Genomic DNA, 16,868 nt, shown 5'->3' with positions numbered 1-16,868 from the left:
TACCGGAGATGAGAGCTCGGAGGGGTATGTAGGAGAGAAGTCAGACAGTGGTTGTCTGTGTCTGTGTGTGGTGGTTCTAAAATGTCCATGTTGTGCATGCTGGTGGTCACTGGCACGACCCGTGAGGCATGCAGTTCCCAGCAGGCATGCAGAATTCTGCATACTGCAGCAATGACTATATCAAAACTACTGTACCTGCTTAGTGCTTCTCTCTCTCTCTCTCTCTCTCTTTGTCTGTCTGTCTCTCTCTCGAAATAACTTCGCTCTATACCATGAAATGAAAGTACTACTATTGCTATAGATTGCTCATAATTCCAGCCACCGATGTGTGTCAATTCCCTGTTGTAGTTTCACTGGACTGTGATTTGGCCGCAAAAAAGTGGTGTAAATGTAATGTACATTTACTCAAGTACTGTACTTAAGTACAATTTTGAATTTTGTATTTCAGAATTGTGTGGTCACACAATAGCAGAACCACATCACCATGTTTTTGCCGCATCAAAACAAGAAAATGGGTGTCATCATACCTTCTGATTCCTCTGCCTTTTTAGGCTCAATTCCAGTAACCCGAATGAGAAATGAACAGCATCCCGTCAATGTCTGGTAATGTCAGTTAGGGAACTGATACTGCGCACGCGCGCGCGCGGACACACACACACACACACACACACACACACACACACACACACACACACACACACACACACACACAGGACATCTCCATTTCCATGTGGGAACCTTGCCTATACGAGGTGACCCCAGCAGACTTTCTCGCTGGAGAGGGCTCGGGGTTACGTGTTTTGCTCGGGGACACGGGCCTGGCTAGGGGGACGAACCCGGGAACCGCTTGATTCCAAGACGGCCTCCCTACCCATTCAGCTATGGCTGCCTGCTACGGAACGGTCTCATCCTGTTCTGCTGTGTCATCATAGAGGGGACAGGGAATGGCTGCACGTTCTGCTGTGTCATCATACAGGGGACAGGGAATGGCTGCACGTTTTGCTGTGTCATCATACAGGGGACAGGGAATGGCAGCGCTTTGCTGTGTCATCATACAGGGGACAGGGAATGGCTGCACGTTTTGCTGTGTCATCATACAGGGGACAGGGAATGGCAGCTCTTTGCTGTGTCATCATACAGGGGACAGGGAATGGCCACGTTTTGCTGTGTCATCATACAGGGGACAGGGAATGGCTGCACGTTTTGCTGTGTCATCATACAGGGGACAGGGAATGGCCACGTTTTGCTGTGTCATCATACAGGGGACAGGGAATGGCCACGTTTTGCTGTGTCATCATACAGGGGACAGGGAATGGCCACGTTTTGCTGTGTCATCATACAGGGGACAGGGAATGGCCACGTTTTGCTGTGTCATCATACAGGGGACAGGGAATGGCCGCGTTTTGCTGTGTCATCATACAGGGGACAGGGAATGGCCACGTTTTGCTGTGTCATCATACAGGGGACAGGGAATGGCCACGCTTTGCTGTGTCATCATACAGGGGACAGGGAATGGCCACGTTTTGCTGTGTCATCATACAGGGGACAGGGAATGGCCGCGCTTTGCTGTGTCAGCATAGTGGTTAACAGTAGAACATACTGAACACATGATGGACAGAGGAATCAAACCTGTGCCCTAATAGCTGTGGGAGAGACGTTCATACCGCTAGCTTAATCACCCAAATGGGGGTCTATTTTTAAACCCTCAGGGTTGAATTCACACTGGGAGGAGTAACGAGTTACCAACCCAGTATTTTCTGTATTACAATGTTATCAGTGTCTGGGCACAGCAATAACAACATTGTGCCTCAAAACACAGTGGTGCTGTGTTTTCTTTATGTATACCTAGAACATTTTTATTTTTTATTAATTACTGAATTAATATAATATATTATTTTTCTGTCATTGATGTTCATTGTTTAGCCTTGCAATGCCATTGGTCATGATATTTTCAGAAATTCACACAACTTCAAAATCTCTGGTTTAACCTATTAACCTATTGACCTTTAACTTTGACCTTTAACCCTAATAAAAGTAAGTAAAATGCCTGTAATATATATATTTTTGTGACCATTAGAATGTCTAGAACCGTTTTATTTATTATTGTTATATCCCCCAAATGTAAATTATTAATTTATTATTATTTTAATAATTATTATAAATATGCATAATAATTACATAATTTCCTCTACACTGTAGGCCTACATGATCTATATTCTAGAACAATCCCCACCCTCCCCAGGGGGAAACAATCTTTAGAGAAAGTTACATGTGGTGCTGGGAGCAAACAAACCACATACAACATACAGTACACTTCCCATTGCAGTCAGAACTGCAGCATCACTCCCAATCTTCCGCCGTAGTCTGAAAACCCACCTTTTCAGACTCCATCATGGCCCATAGCACTTACCCTAACCCCTTAGATAGCATTTCTGTAGACTAGATAGCATTTGATACAGAGTTATAGCATGTTATGTAGACAGCACTATAATTGCATTGTATGTAGCCATAGCACGTCATAGTACATATGTATAGCATAGTATAGTATATATGTATAGTTTATATGTATAGTTTCATTATATAGATATTCCACTGTTACGTTCTTAGCTTACGCATGTTTCATGATAAATGCTTTTTATGTGATTTTATGTGATGTATGATGCTTTTTGTTCTTGCTTAATGTAAGTCGCTCTGGATTAAGAGCGTCTGCTAAATGCCTAAATTGTAAATTGTAAATTGTACAGTGGCAGCATTGACAACAGAAGTCTCAGCCCCATACAGCAGTACTGACTCCACTGTGAGGGTCCATGTCTCGGCCCCATACAGCAGTACTGACTCCACTGTGAGGGTCCATGTCTCAGCCCCATACAGCAGTACTGACTCCACTGTGAGGGTCCATGTCTCAGCCCCATACAGCAGTACTGACTCCACTGTGAGGGTCCATGTCTCAACCCCATACAGCAGTACTGACTGCACTGTAGCTATGAACAGCCGCCTCTTGAGGTCTTCTCCAATGTCTGATTTCCACACTCTCCTCATCCCATGGCGCATACCGTGTTTTGTTGCAACTCTGGGGACAACAAGTAGGCCAACCCCAGATGACCTGAGGGGGCCTAGATGCCCTATGGACAATCCACTGACTTCCATATTCAGATCATGCACACATGCACGCACACAGATACATGCATCTATTATTACATTTGAGAGAATTCCACGCCCACAATGCAAAAAGCTTTGTGCACAGTTCATGCCTGTGCACGCCTGTGCATTCTGGCCGTGATATGTCACTGACATAACCTCTGCGTTTTGGTGGGTGTGCGACTAATGGGCAAATCGCAGCGGGCCTTGCCTTTCCTACAAGCAGCAGTCTCTCGCTTCGTGTTGAAAGTGAAAGTGTAAAAGAGCCCTTTTCTGTGTTGCATCAAACAAGGGAAATGTACCCAGCACGAACAACACACGATCAGTGGCCAAAGAGACATCATGAGCGCCCACACAACCTGCACAGCACGAACAACACACAATCAGTGGCCAAAGATAAATTGCTGTCTGCCTTCGTTATAAATGTATGCTTTGTGTATGTTTCTCACTCGGATCGCACTGCGACACGTCGGTTTCCAGCGTTAGTTTGTTCCGCCCCTCTATGTCCAGAAAAGCATATGGTTCTTTCAGGCTGTGCCTCTTACAGGTCAAGGTCAACTTTATCCATTCACTATTTTGTAGTGAATGGATCTGAATGGCTAATAGCTCTGCGTCTTTATCCAAAGACCAAAGTCCAAAGCTGCTACATTCACACACTAGACCGTCACCATTACAACATTTAAGTTGACAATTAATTGTCATACAAAATAATTGCGAGTAACGATTTAATTGTGAATTTGACATTGAACATTGATTGGAACATACAAATAACAATAAATGTTCTGTTTGGCCTTTTAGGCTTTGCAATCCAAGGTTGCACAATCACTTACTGAAGATACAAAGAAATGCTGACATACTAAATTCTAAACTTTAAAAGTAGTAAGAATAGCGGGGAAAAAAAGCTGATCTGCAAGCTTACAACGTGCCACAAAGTGACGTTGTAAGCTTGCAGATCAGCTGATTTTTTTATATTTGAAAAGGTGTGGACATTTTTCGAAATGGAAACGATTATGCAAAACAATTGTGATTGTCTCAAGATTAGACAATCACAATTGTTTTGTTTCAAGATTAGACGATTTTGTAATCATTTTGACAGGCCTATCACACACACATTCACACAGACGATGGAGGAAACCATTGCAAGGTGCTTATCATGAGCAGGTTAGGTGTCTTGCTCAAGGACACTTCGACACAGAGCCAGGAAAAGCTGGGAATGGAATGGAAGTATGGAACAGGGAACCTGCAGTTCCTAGACAAACAGTCGACCACTCTACCTCCTGAACCACCACTCTACCTCTAGCCTATGGCAGGCCAGTCTGGTGCATCTCAGACCAAATAAGCCGTTGGCAAAGAAATTTGCCTGCCGACGGTGATTTGAGTCTGGCTTATTAGCCAGGCTATCTCAGAGGCAGGACAGGTTACAGGAGAAAAGGATGTACTGGAGCAACTCAGACAGTTTAAGCCCCTATTTTAACATCAGGGTGCAAGTATGTTTCAGTTACATCCCCATAAGTCCTTTTATAACAGCTCTCTCGTGTGATGTGTGTGAGTAAAGCGCGGAGACCAGATCCAGCATAATGGTCACACATACACAATTTTAATATTTGCCTCCCGTTCACTAACATTCTATGCAAGTGGAGGGGAGAGGAGCTTCTGGTGGCAAAGCAAATTCGCACCACCTGCCTCATGTGGAGTTTAACTTTGGTGAACATTGATGCAGGTATTTGGCCTTGGCAGGTGTCTGCCTGTACGTGTCCGTACACATTTTCATCAAAGATGTTGCAATCAACGCATGTCAAGGCGTCAAACACCTGCTTTCCCCGGGTTGTGGGCAGTGCTAGTTTTCTGGTATGTAGTTAATTTGACTTTTGGATGGCTTGGTTGGCTTGGTTGGCTTACGAAAAAAAAACTATAAGCTAAATGGCTGCCAAGAGGGGTCAAAGTTCAACAATGTTGAGCTAGTATAAAACTGCTTTTTGGTGATTATTGAAACCCCTTCATTGATTCCAAACAGGCTGTGTTGTTCGGTTATTCTGCATGTGTATCTTTGAGTGTGTCACGCGTGTGTGCACTCAAATGCTTTAAATAATCGGCTGTGTGTGTGTGTAAGCACTTTGTGTACTAAATGCATGTTAACCACTTAAACCCTATAAACACATTATTGACCGGGGTCCCCCAGGGCCCCCCCTACTACTAATATTAGGCCCCTTAACCGTAAACACTACACTAATGTCCTTGTCGAACATAGCTGATCTACAAGCTCACAACTGCACTAAGTACTTTGACAACGGGTACAACAGATACATAGCTGGAGGATGTGCCTTCCCAGCAGCCATCGCCAGATACGCTTATTGCATTGCGCAGTGAAAATGCCATCCGCAAGCTCTCAACACATCTTTCACATACAACATTTGTCATACAACAAAGCAGAGGACTTAAGCCCTGTATAAGAAGTCCTATAAAATAGCAAAAATCACACCCGTGTTTAGTGAGGGGTGCTCTTATCATCATACATCATCTCATTCTGGCCAATTACAATGTGCGTCCTTACTTTTCCATTTTCACTTTTATCTTCAATGTTTGTGTTCACACAAACACAGAAAGCTGGGCATAGGAGGGGCTAGCGCCCCACAAACATATTAGTATTCTATCTATCAAGTATCACGTAATGTCTGACATCTCTCTACCAGCCACTTATGTACAACAGGTGTGATGTCCCCAGTGGCACAATCATTATGCGATAACCTATGGCACATCTCCCACCCAATCACACCGGCCAATCACAATTTGCGTCTTCACTTTTCTGTTTTTGAGGGGCGCCAGCCCCTCCTTTATACAGCTTTTGTCCCCACACGTCTCATATTTGACATTGACAATGAAAGGAGAAATTAGGTCATATATCCATCAAATATGACGTAAATTTGAGGTGATGTGGAATAATATAAGATGACAATAGACATTAACAATTAACCATTTAGCAAGGTTTATTAAAAGCATTTAAGCGTCCATGGAGGTTGCAATATTAGCTGAATAGACCTGAGTATTTCGCCCAGACTTATACCCAGTCCTCCGCTAAATAAGGCAATGTTACCTGAGAATAACCAATGATAAGCAGGGATATTCTAGGTGGTCAGCAATATATTATTACATCATATCAACAGTGCATGTTTCTGACCCCTCAGCCTCGTGATGAGTCGATAAAGGTGTGGACAGGGTGTGAGTGGAGTCTGGATACAGAGAGGAAGGCGTGAGGATTACCACTTCCTTCTGTCATCCAAAGCTCCGCACACTATGTTCCTGTGAGCAATAAACGATAGCTCTTATGAAAGATCTTTCTAAGTATAACTCCTATAGTAGAGAAGAAAGCATGGGAGACGGTGCAAGCAGTATTCACTGGGCTTGCTCCGGTCAGTCAGCACTGGACAGTGCTTCTGCCAAGGGTCAGGGTGGCCATAGCTAATTTAGGGCCCCGAAACAACGGGTCATATTACATGCAGTCTACTACAGGTAGGCCTCCATGCATAGGCGGCGGGTGCGTAAGGCTAGGGAAGGCTTAGCCTTCCCAAAAATTATGCTGGGTATTTTTTTTATATATATAATATATGTGCGCAGCATTATAGAAGGTGTCAGAACTCAGCAGCGCCAGTGCCCGCACGGTTCACAGTTCACAGTTCACACCACTGCAGCAACACTGACACGTTCAGCGGAGTGACTGCTGTCTCTGTGCCGTCTGTGGAGAGCCATGAGCCGCGACTCCCGGAGGGGCAGCAACACGCCAACACCGCCGGGTAATCTACACTGTCTGACTCGAGACTTGAGAAAAAGACTTCCAAAAGTCGTTGTCTGTGTATAGGCTAATTCATTGGTAAAAGTATGCTAAATAACTCATTTTTAGACCATCTGGGAAATAAATAAATAAATAAATAAATCCGCGGCGGCGGCCTCACTCCGCTCGGCCGCGAGAATCCCCCCCCCAACGCAATTCTATAGCCTACCCAAAGGTAAAACGCACCCGCCGCCTATGCCTCCATGCTTCTCTCCCTGGCTGCATCATAAACAACTGAAATTATCAGTATAAAACAGCAGATCTACAAGCTCTAGATAAAAGAAGACATCAGAGGCAACGCAAACATTAAATGCCATTGACAATGAAGGGAAAATATACGTCATATTATGTAGACGAGCAAATCGGCTAACCAACCACATGAGATGATGTATGATGATGTACTGATACGAGTGCCCCTCATTTCATACGGGTGTTTTTAAGATTTGTTTTTGGCTTCTGTGCTTTTATTGATGGTTACAGTGAAGACGGACAGGAAAGGGAGAGAGAGAAGGGGAGAGATATGCAGCAAAGGTTGAACAGGACTCGTCAGGTCAGAGCCTACATCACTTTTGTCTTCAATGTTTGTATTTACACAAACACGAAAAGCTGGGCATAGCGCCCCTCAGAAATAGCTGATCTAAAAAAATCCACCCTCATGTAACCCTTTCAAGCTCTCCATAAAATGCCTCGTCTCAACACATTTGACCAATTAAAAAGAGTACTGGCAGAATATGGGCAGTGTCTGATTCAATTAATATGAAGGAACAGGTATGTAGGACAAAGTTAGTAATGGGTTGGAGTTACTGTAGGCCTGGTAGTTGCTGCCAAGTTGAATAACTTTGATCATCTTCAGACCGAGCACATTTAGCCGACTAAGCTCTGACCAAAAGCAGACCTTTTGCATTTTTGGCACGCAAGCCATGCCACAGCTGAGCCTACCTCACAATTTCAATGTTTATAAAACACAGATTTAAAATAAATGCTGTAAAATAATGTCAGCTAGTCCTTCTTTTTCTTTGACTGACAATCAAAATGGCAGAGTAGTCTTGCTGTGTCATCCTCTGTTGCACAGTGGGGCAGCAGCCATTCTCTATGGGGGGTGCCAGCGTCCAGTGTCCTGTTGTAAATTCATTGTTCGATAGTAACCTGGCTTACTTTCCCCTCTCTCTCTCTCTCTCTCTCTCTCTCTCTCTCTCCCCGTGTCTTGTGAAGGAGTCTCACTCACTTTTCCATACGGAATATAAATTAAGCATTAAGGGTTGTCTGCACCAAGAACAATAACGATAACTGAAAATGTATTGTTTTAAAGATTCTTCAAGTGGATGGCAGAGTCCACACTAAGGACATTGAGAGTGGTGAATGATATAAAGGTTGGGGATCACTTTCAGAGAGATTTGATAAACAACAAACACTGAAGGCCTAAATCCATCCAAATTCACAGGGCATCATATTCAACACGCGTCAACATGTTTACAGAACCTTATCGTTTATCTGTATATATCACAGCATGTCGTCATAGTTCTTTTCCCATTCACCGCACACACACACACACACACACACACACACACACACACACACACACACACACACACACACACACACACAGAGGTCTTTAAGTGCACAAGGACTGTTGCTACAGCTGAGATGAGAACAGCATGTCAGCACAGCAGCATCCCGCCACATCACAACCGCACGAGAACGGCACCAATGACCTCGCTCACTCCCCCCTGCACGGCAAAGTCCTCAGTGCTAATTTCATTCGGAGAGTGGATTGTCACTCTCTGTCACTCTCTTGCATTCCATCCATTTTTCCAATCCAATTCATTTTCATACTGCGGGGCTTTGCAGTGCAGGCAAGTGAAGTGAAGTTTTTCTTTACTGTCCCCAACCTTTGCAAGTGCAAAATCTGAGTAAATGGCATGAACCCTAGTTTACAAACAACTGGTCTCATAAATAGATTACAGAGAGAGCAATGCAGTGCTTCAAAGGCACTAGAATACTGTCATGTGTATCTCATGTTTGTTCATATTTCAGACCAGAGTACTTCATGGGGTCCAGTCTGGGCCTGTGTGGATGGAAGTCCATATTTGGCCGAACCTGACATCATATTTGATGAGGTGAGATTCCATACAGCTCGACAGCTTAAAGCCTGATTCCACATAGTGTGAGGAGCAGTAGCTTGAGAGAGAAACCAAACCCGGTGAAGTGATGGAGATACTGTGTGATTCCGAGATGAGGGAGATTCAGCAATTGACCGTAGCTGTAACCCTGGACCCTGATACAGCACAATGTGAACTCATCCTGTCTGAGGATGGAAAACAAGTTAGTCATGGCAACGTATGGAAGAATCGGCCAAACAAAAAAGAGAGATTCTCATATTGTCTATGTGTCTTAGGAAAGCAAAGCTTCTCCTCAGGAAGGTTTTACTATGAGGTTCGTGTTGGAGGGAAGACTGCCTGGACAATAGGAGTGGTCACAGAGTCCATCAACAGGAAGGGATCAATCTATCCGAGTCCCAAATACGGTTGCTGGACTATACGGTTGAGGAATGGAAATGAGTACAAGGCTGACCGTACTGTCCTCATCCCTGTAAGAAAGGAACTCCAGAAAGTGGGAGTGTTCGTCTGACCATCTCTCCTGTCAATCACACTGATAATGAGGGCTAATCTGCATTTACAAGAGAATGTGTGAATTACGCAGTACAAGGCGGTCCTTGTACTGTGTAATTGCATGTCGGGAATGATGCAAGTCGTTCCATTTATTTTGACTCGAAGCACAAATGTGCTCAGCCAAACCACGAAGCCGACAGGTTTGGGGTTGACCAATCAGGGAAGCCAAATGCACACAATCTCCCGAACACACTGAGAAATGTCCGTCTCTTTCTCAGACCTGCAGGCTGACAGATACAGATATTTGTGGTTTCCAAGAAACCGTTGGTCCGTCTGAATTGCCAGTTGTCACTGCACACCTCAGGCTCATGAGACACTCACTCCCAAGGTTTGAGACGGTTCGGTCGGACTCTTTCCGAGTTACACATTTCACATTTGTGTGACACACATACAGAGATTAGTACAGATAACTCTTTAACTACCAGTGTGCATCACAAAAATTGTGACATCTCTTCCACAAACTGTACGTTTATTGGGCTGTATTAGTTCCAATTGAACTGCTTTAATTCAACAGACATTTACTGCTTCTACTGTATGAATGTACATTTCTGTATATCCCGGTTGCTATTTTGTATTCTTATATTCTGTATGGTCTATTCTGTATATACCGGTGGTTCTCAAAGTGGGGTCCGGGGACCCCCAGGGGGTCCTTAGGGGGGTTCCAGAGGAAAATGGGGGGGGGGGGAATAAATAACATGTAACACTTTATCCGTTTATATATTGGCTCTGTTGGCCTCGAGAAGTTACTAATGTTGCTCTGGAGAGGGAAGTCTGGAGCTCTCTGGTGGAGCTGTTGCCCCCGCGACCTGACTACGGATAAGCGGTTGAAGATGGATGGATGGATGTTGGCTCTTAAAAAATAGCAGATCTACAAGGTCACTGCGAGCTTGCACATCTGCTATTTTTGACATGAAAAGGTTTGAGAACAACTGCTGTATACAGTATACCACATCAGTAACCCAGTTAAGTTGCATTTCCAACTAAATTGTATTATTTAGACTAGTCTATGGTCATTCTCTACAGTCTACACACCAATGTCTTGCTGCTGTTTTAATGCACGCCAATAAGGTTATTTAAACAACTCAAACACTTTACACTTTATTAGTATACCCAAGTTGTATAACTAATTAACTATATTACTTACTTAACGTGTTATGCTTTAGTTTTTATTACGTTTACTAATTATTAGGAATGTTAGCACAGTGTGGCTATTTCACTTCAGTTCAAATACAGTTTGACCTTGTGACAAATATGACCTCATTGAAACTTGAATAAGGGATTCTTTATGAGTCCAAATGGCTTTTTACGATGCCCCAGTACAAAGGTTTTTGTTCAGTGTAGTAGTTCAATCTCTCATCAAAAACACTCTTCATAGTCATACTGTAGTTCCTTTGCATTAGGACATTTTGATGAGGCACTTTCATTTGCAGCAAAGTTTTGGTTAACAATTTAGATTTATGCGATTGATTTGATGATTTTGTTTATACTTAGTAGTAAATAGTAATAGTATACATAGAAAGTAGCTCTAGAGACCAGAAGCCAAGGTGTGGCAGATCACCCTGCCACTGACACATTTAACATCTTTTAGTATGTTTTCCTGTGTTCTCCCATAAATTGTTATGTATAAATAAGACAGATGTTACTTAATTGACATGAAAGGAGTCAGTTTAAAATATTGTATATTGTACATTGTAAAAAGGTACATACTTTTTGCAATTTTTTTTTTTATCATCAGGAAGTTTTTCTTTAATTATAATATATATATTATATAGTAATGAGAGGGAGGCTATGAAGGGGAATGTCACCTAACACAGGTCTGAAGCTGGAATTGAACTAGAAACCTTGTTAGTATGTGGTTTAAGCATTGCCAGGTTAAAAAGATTGCATCTCAAAAGTCCTTTCACCTTGCATCACATTATTGTTTTGAGATTTTGCAAGCATTTCAAAACCTTATCGATTCTATTTCACACTGATAAAGTATCCTTAGAGACCAATTAAAAATCGCCATGAACCGGCTATATTTTGAGTCATCGTGGCAGGGTATTGACTAAAGTTTTCGACCAGCAATAATCACGTCTCAGCAGCATTTCATTGACTATGAAATTGCCTCTAGTCTGTGTAAGGATATTGTCCAGACATTAAACTTGGGATGTTGTCTGTGAGATAACTGGCCAGTACAGCCAGACTGTATATTGGTATTATTGGAGTTCTCAGTATCAGTATCAGAAAGTATGCACTGTGCAGCCAATGTGTTCCAATTTTAACCACTTGAAGTCCAAAGTATTCAAATGAAAAAATGAAAATAAAATGTATCTACGAGCTTGTAGATGGCCTATTTTGTATCATTTCTGAGTAGGGCTGTGGTTCAATAAAATGAAGTTCAGTGTATGTGTATACATGTTCTGACATAGAAACTTTCAAACAGATTTAAAACATTATGCTGTTCTGACAAAATATCAGTCAAAACATTGGTAATGGTAATAATAGTGGACTGTGCAAAATCGGGATCAGCATCAGATGCCAAACTCTGGCACTGGTCAGGCTTTACAGCAGACACTGTCTCTGTGACTGATCTGTGATCTGTGCTGTCTCATCATGCTTTTCCAACCTAAGAGAAACAGACGCATATATCAGCTAAACTTTAGGCACAACTCCATATCTGCAGTGGCCTTTGGCAAGCTAGAGGGCACATCAATCTGTGGGGAAGAAACAGCACTACAATAGAACGAATAGAATCTTTGTCAAGAACACAATTATTATCACCATCACGATAAAAGAAAATCTATTACGGCCTAATCTTTGAATTGATGTTGCAATTGTGTGTTTGTATTATGTGCACCACACACACATACACACACACACACACACACACACACACACACACACACACACACGCTAGAATGAATAAACATTGAAATGAATGAACATTTGAATGACTAACTGTAGCTTTCCAGCATCCATGAAGGCCCCTGAATGTTCAAAGCCTACCTGAGATCCTGCACACTAAAACCCTGAGCTTCATTTAACACAAGAGAGCGCTAAATTAAACTCAGACTTTTACGGTGTAGGCCAGGGAAACGCTCAGAAGGGCAACAGATGCTCTTGAATTGGACAGCAAAGATGACGAATGGAGTGAGATCAACGACAAACGTAGAGGTCGATAGAGAATCATTAATAGCGGGGTGGGATCGTCAGGCCTCTCGCAGAAGTAAATGTGTTTAGAAATGCGATAAAGAGGACGTCTAACCACCCACAATGCATTAGGATTCCCACAAGTGACTTAACTAATCAAAATGGAAAGTGCTTCTGAGGGCTCGGTTTCTTGTCTCCCGGAGGGACGGCTTGTAAAATGTCACAAATGTAATGCCACTGAAACCCCAGCGCCTCTCGGGGACAGAGCTGCGTTCTGTGCACAGGACAAGCCAGACTTCCTGTGTCCTCAGTGACTCGAGTTGAGGGTGACCAGCGTCATGCACCACACGGCCCGCTGGTCCCGCCCCCTCTCCCCATCTGCGGAGCGTCAGCAGCGATTAGACCTGCCTGGAGATTACAGGCCTATTAGCCCAGAGAGGCGGATGGCCAAGAGTAACCTCCCCTCTCCATGCCACTTCCTCTCTCTATTTAAAGACATCCTGGGGTGCGCTCTCTCTTGCTCGCTTTCTTTCTCCTCACCTGTTTTGTCACGGGAGCAAAAACTTGATATCACATGTTTTCTATTTGTATTCAAATGTAGGTTCTTGTTATTCTGTCTCACAAAGCCCTTTGTATCCCCCCCCCCCCCCTCCCACCAGTGGGACCACCCTCCAGGAGTTAAGACCCCGCTCCCCCTGACAGTTCCTGTCGCTGTCACTATAGGAGCATCGGTTATAAGCACCAGACCACGTACTGGTAGTCTATGTGCTGATGTGCAGCGTGGAACTACAAGTCAGTGGTCCTCAACCTTGTTCATTTGAAGGACCCTCAGCATTGATAGTCTACAGACTCCCATTTGATACGATTTATTTCTCATCTCTGGAATGAGAAATATATAGAGAGAGAAATGGAACCAAATGACCCATAAGGGTCTCCAATTGGTTCCTATACCTATCAATCATTTAGAAGGGGAACTCCCCTGGAACCCCTCTCCATCCAGTCCAAACCACTTTATTTATATAGCGCATTTTACAACGCAAGGACCCCTAGGGGTCCTCAGACCCCATGATGAGTTATCATTAATAACATTGGCTATGCTATAGGCCTACTATATCATATACCAGTGGTTACCAAACTTTCCAGGTCGAGATTAGATGTTTGCCCGACAACCAAACTAGTGAAAATAGCAGATCTACAAACGCACAACGCGTTGCCTCGCTACTAATATATTATCATATGCTACATCATTGTCACTAACATTGAGGTTAAATATGCCACACACAAAAAGTAGGTTAACTGACACCGCTACAGTGTGACAATGGAAAGCAGTGATGAAAGGTTCATACATTGTATTGCCAATGGGGGGAGAGAGAGAGAGAGAGAGAGAGAGAGAGAGAGAGAAGGGGGAAACAAAACAAGAGAGATGCAATGAAAGGGAGAGCGGAACATGTGAAAACATATTGCGAGAATTAGAGAGAGCAGAGCCGAAAGCGAGAAGTGCAAGTAGAGAGGAGGAGGAAGTGCACCAGCGAGATGCAGTCTGCGAACGCTCTGCAGTGTTGGGGCCAATACAGCAGAGCAGCAGCTGTGTGCAAGCCAGTGGAGGAGGAAGGCATGCTACTATAAATACGGGACATGCTAGCAAGCACCGGTTAGCACTTACGAGGAGTCGGAGGCAGCCAGCTGGGAGCCGGTGTGGTGGTGGCGTGTGTCTGTATTGTCTAGGGGGAAGCCTCAGGCGGTTATCACATGCACCCTGGGAGAACCGGTGATTATACCTTCTTATAGTGCCACTGGCGAGATTACAGCCGAGGCGAGCGAAGGAGACGAGCCGCGGCCTCTTTTCTACCTCACAGGCCTCCGTATCACACCACCCTCGGCTCAGCAGACGCTGCACACTTTACCCCCTCCCTCCCTCCCTCCCTCGCCCTCCCTTTCTCTCTCTCCCCCCGTATCTCTTGATTGCCCTCCTCCTCCTCCCCCCCCTTGTAAACCCAGTGTCATCTCATCTCATCCACCGCTAAAAGATGCACAGGTCTCTCAGCTTACACTATAATGGACACACACACACACACACACACACACACACACACACACACACAGCAAATGCAGTAGAGCTGGAACGACATACCTGGTTGCACCATTCATGTGTACACCCACAGAACATATGCAAATTATGGCTGCTGGTGATTTGTATAATGAACCACACACACACACACACACACACACACACACACACACACACACACACACACACACACACACACACACACACACAATATATGATGGCAATTTTATAAATGGCCTTTTGTTTTTGCCAATTTTAACAGCCTGAGTTACACTTAGTTGTGTGCAAAAGCACACACGTGCACGCACGCGCACGCACACACACAGCTCTGAATGCCCCTCCTAGATACATTTGACTGTTAAAAAAGGGATTGTGGTCAGACTTCATCCTGCTGCTGTCAAGTGGGGGCCTTGTCAAAATGTCAGCTTTCGGGAAAGTAGAGGAAGAAATGCCATATTAATTTATTAAACTGTCAACAGTGATTTTTTCTTTTTATGCTAAAATTATACATATGGATTTGAATTGGGGAATGTATTGTGGTAATCCACGGAGGGCCGTGCGACTCCCATCCCCATCCACGACACAGTGCAGGTTTACTACACAGCACAGCCTGTTCTCAGCAGAGTGACCTAAAGAAAACCACTTGAACATGTGATGTGCATCAGAAGAGGCAGAATCACTGTTTCAGCACTTTGCCTTAATAAGTCAACAGAGCCCAATAGAGCACAGCAAAGGAATGAGAAGTGAGAACACGTTGCATGCTGAAACAGCTCAGAGCCACCGAGCAGTGGAGAAACAAAAGAGATGGATGTCATGTGTTATGTGAGTGCACACACTGCATGTGAGGCCATTATCATTGATTACATGTGTATTGAGATCGACTGGTGAAAAGACCTGATGTCAACATAATGCCTTCTTAATATCTTAACCACTTGAACCACAGCATCCGGTGGCCTTATATAAAGCCAAAGTGCAGTAACTACCGTACTGTATACGTGTAGAGGAAGTGGCCGATATTTAAAAGTCTTATAACTGGTCAACCGAATGAGATATCGGCAAAAGAGTGATATTACACTAAGTGTAAATTATGTTCTTGAGGTAATTGGTTATCCCCCAAAGTCACGAAGGATGATTTGACCATTGGGTTACACAAATAAGTCTGTGTGTGTCCAACACACTTTGGCTTTGTAGGGCAGTATATTCGGGTCTTGTGACTCACAAGATCACAAGTTGTGTGTGGCTATTTTTGCGGAGACACTTTGGTGTGTAGAGGGAAAGAACACAGCCAACTCAGTTTTGTTTCTCTAAATCTAGACTCTAGAGGGTCAACGTGGTTAATACTGACAGCTACAGTATTGTCCTTGCTTGGCATCCATGATATGGGCATCCAAATGTACTTTAAATTAGTTGAGTCATTTTCAATAATGGGGTTAGCATCTCCGTCCTAATGATTGAAAACACCTTTGAAGATTGCGTGTGCGTGTGTGCACTTATAATGAGGGTCTTTGCGACTGTCCTTTGTATTAATTATTAAGGAGGGAAAGGAATAAGTTTACAGGTCTGTGTGGTGCAGTAGGCCACACCAGATGGTGACTAAAATGCATTATGCATAGTGAGGTGTGGCGTGGCGAGGTCCAGGGAATGACTAGCTGAATGTTGAGCTATACTGCTAGTAGGCCTACATGTCCTTATGGGGGGGGGTCCCCACTGTTAAATCACTTTGTTTAAAGAAATAACTATTATTTACATGAACAATTATTTACATGTAGCCTATAAAACGGCACATCAGGGCACATTAATATGTCTGGTTGTTAAAAATGTAAATAAAAAAGGGTTTTATAAACACAGAGGAATTTGCTTCAGGGAAAAGATGGAGGATGGGGATGATGAACATGCTGTGGCTTGCCGGTAGGCCGGAATGATTTCAGCACCCTTCTCCCCTGGACAGTTCCCACCAATCACCCGCGGCCTTTGCAGCGCTCCCGCGGCCGATTGGTAGGAGCCGACCCCTTTAAACCAATCAGCATATGAGAAG

The 16,868-nt window shown here is 43.8% G+C and overlaps 1 protein-coding gene across 3 annotated transcripts in view; it reads right to left on the bottom strand.

Moving 5' to 3' along the window:
• acsl6 (acyl-CoA synthetase long chain family member 6) overlaps positions 1-16,868 on the bottom strand; it is a 105,709-nt gene that overhangs the window by 37,780 nt on the left and 51,061 nt on the right. Inside the window, exon 1 of one of the 3 annotated variants that reach the window (XM_083777002.1) lies at positions 14,429-14,551. The exons of the other annotated variants lie outside the window; for them this stretch is intronic. The gene's annotated coding sequence lies outside the window, so the exon portion shown is untranslated. Of the gene's footprint in view, positions 1-14,428; positions 14,552-16,868 lie in introns of those variants that run through there. 3 annotated transcript variants of the gene reach the window in all.

This window comes from Protomyctophum parallelum (assembly GCF_964188405.1).
Source record: "Protomyctophum parallelum genome assembly, chromosome: 1".
Taxonomy (NCBI): domain Eukaryota; kingdom Metazoa; phylum Chordata; class Actinopteri; order Myctophiformes; family Myctophidae; genus Protomyctophum; species Protomyctophum parallelum.
The sequence above is the reverse complement of the archived record's forward strand: the minus strand, read 5'-3'. Positions and strand labels throughout refer to the sequence as shown.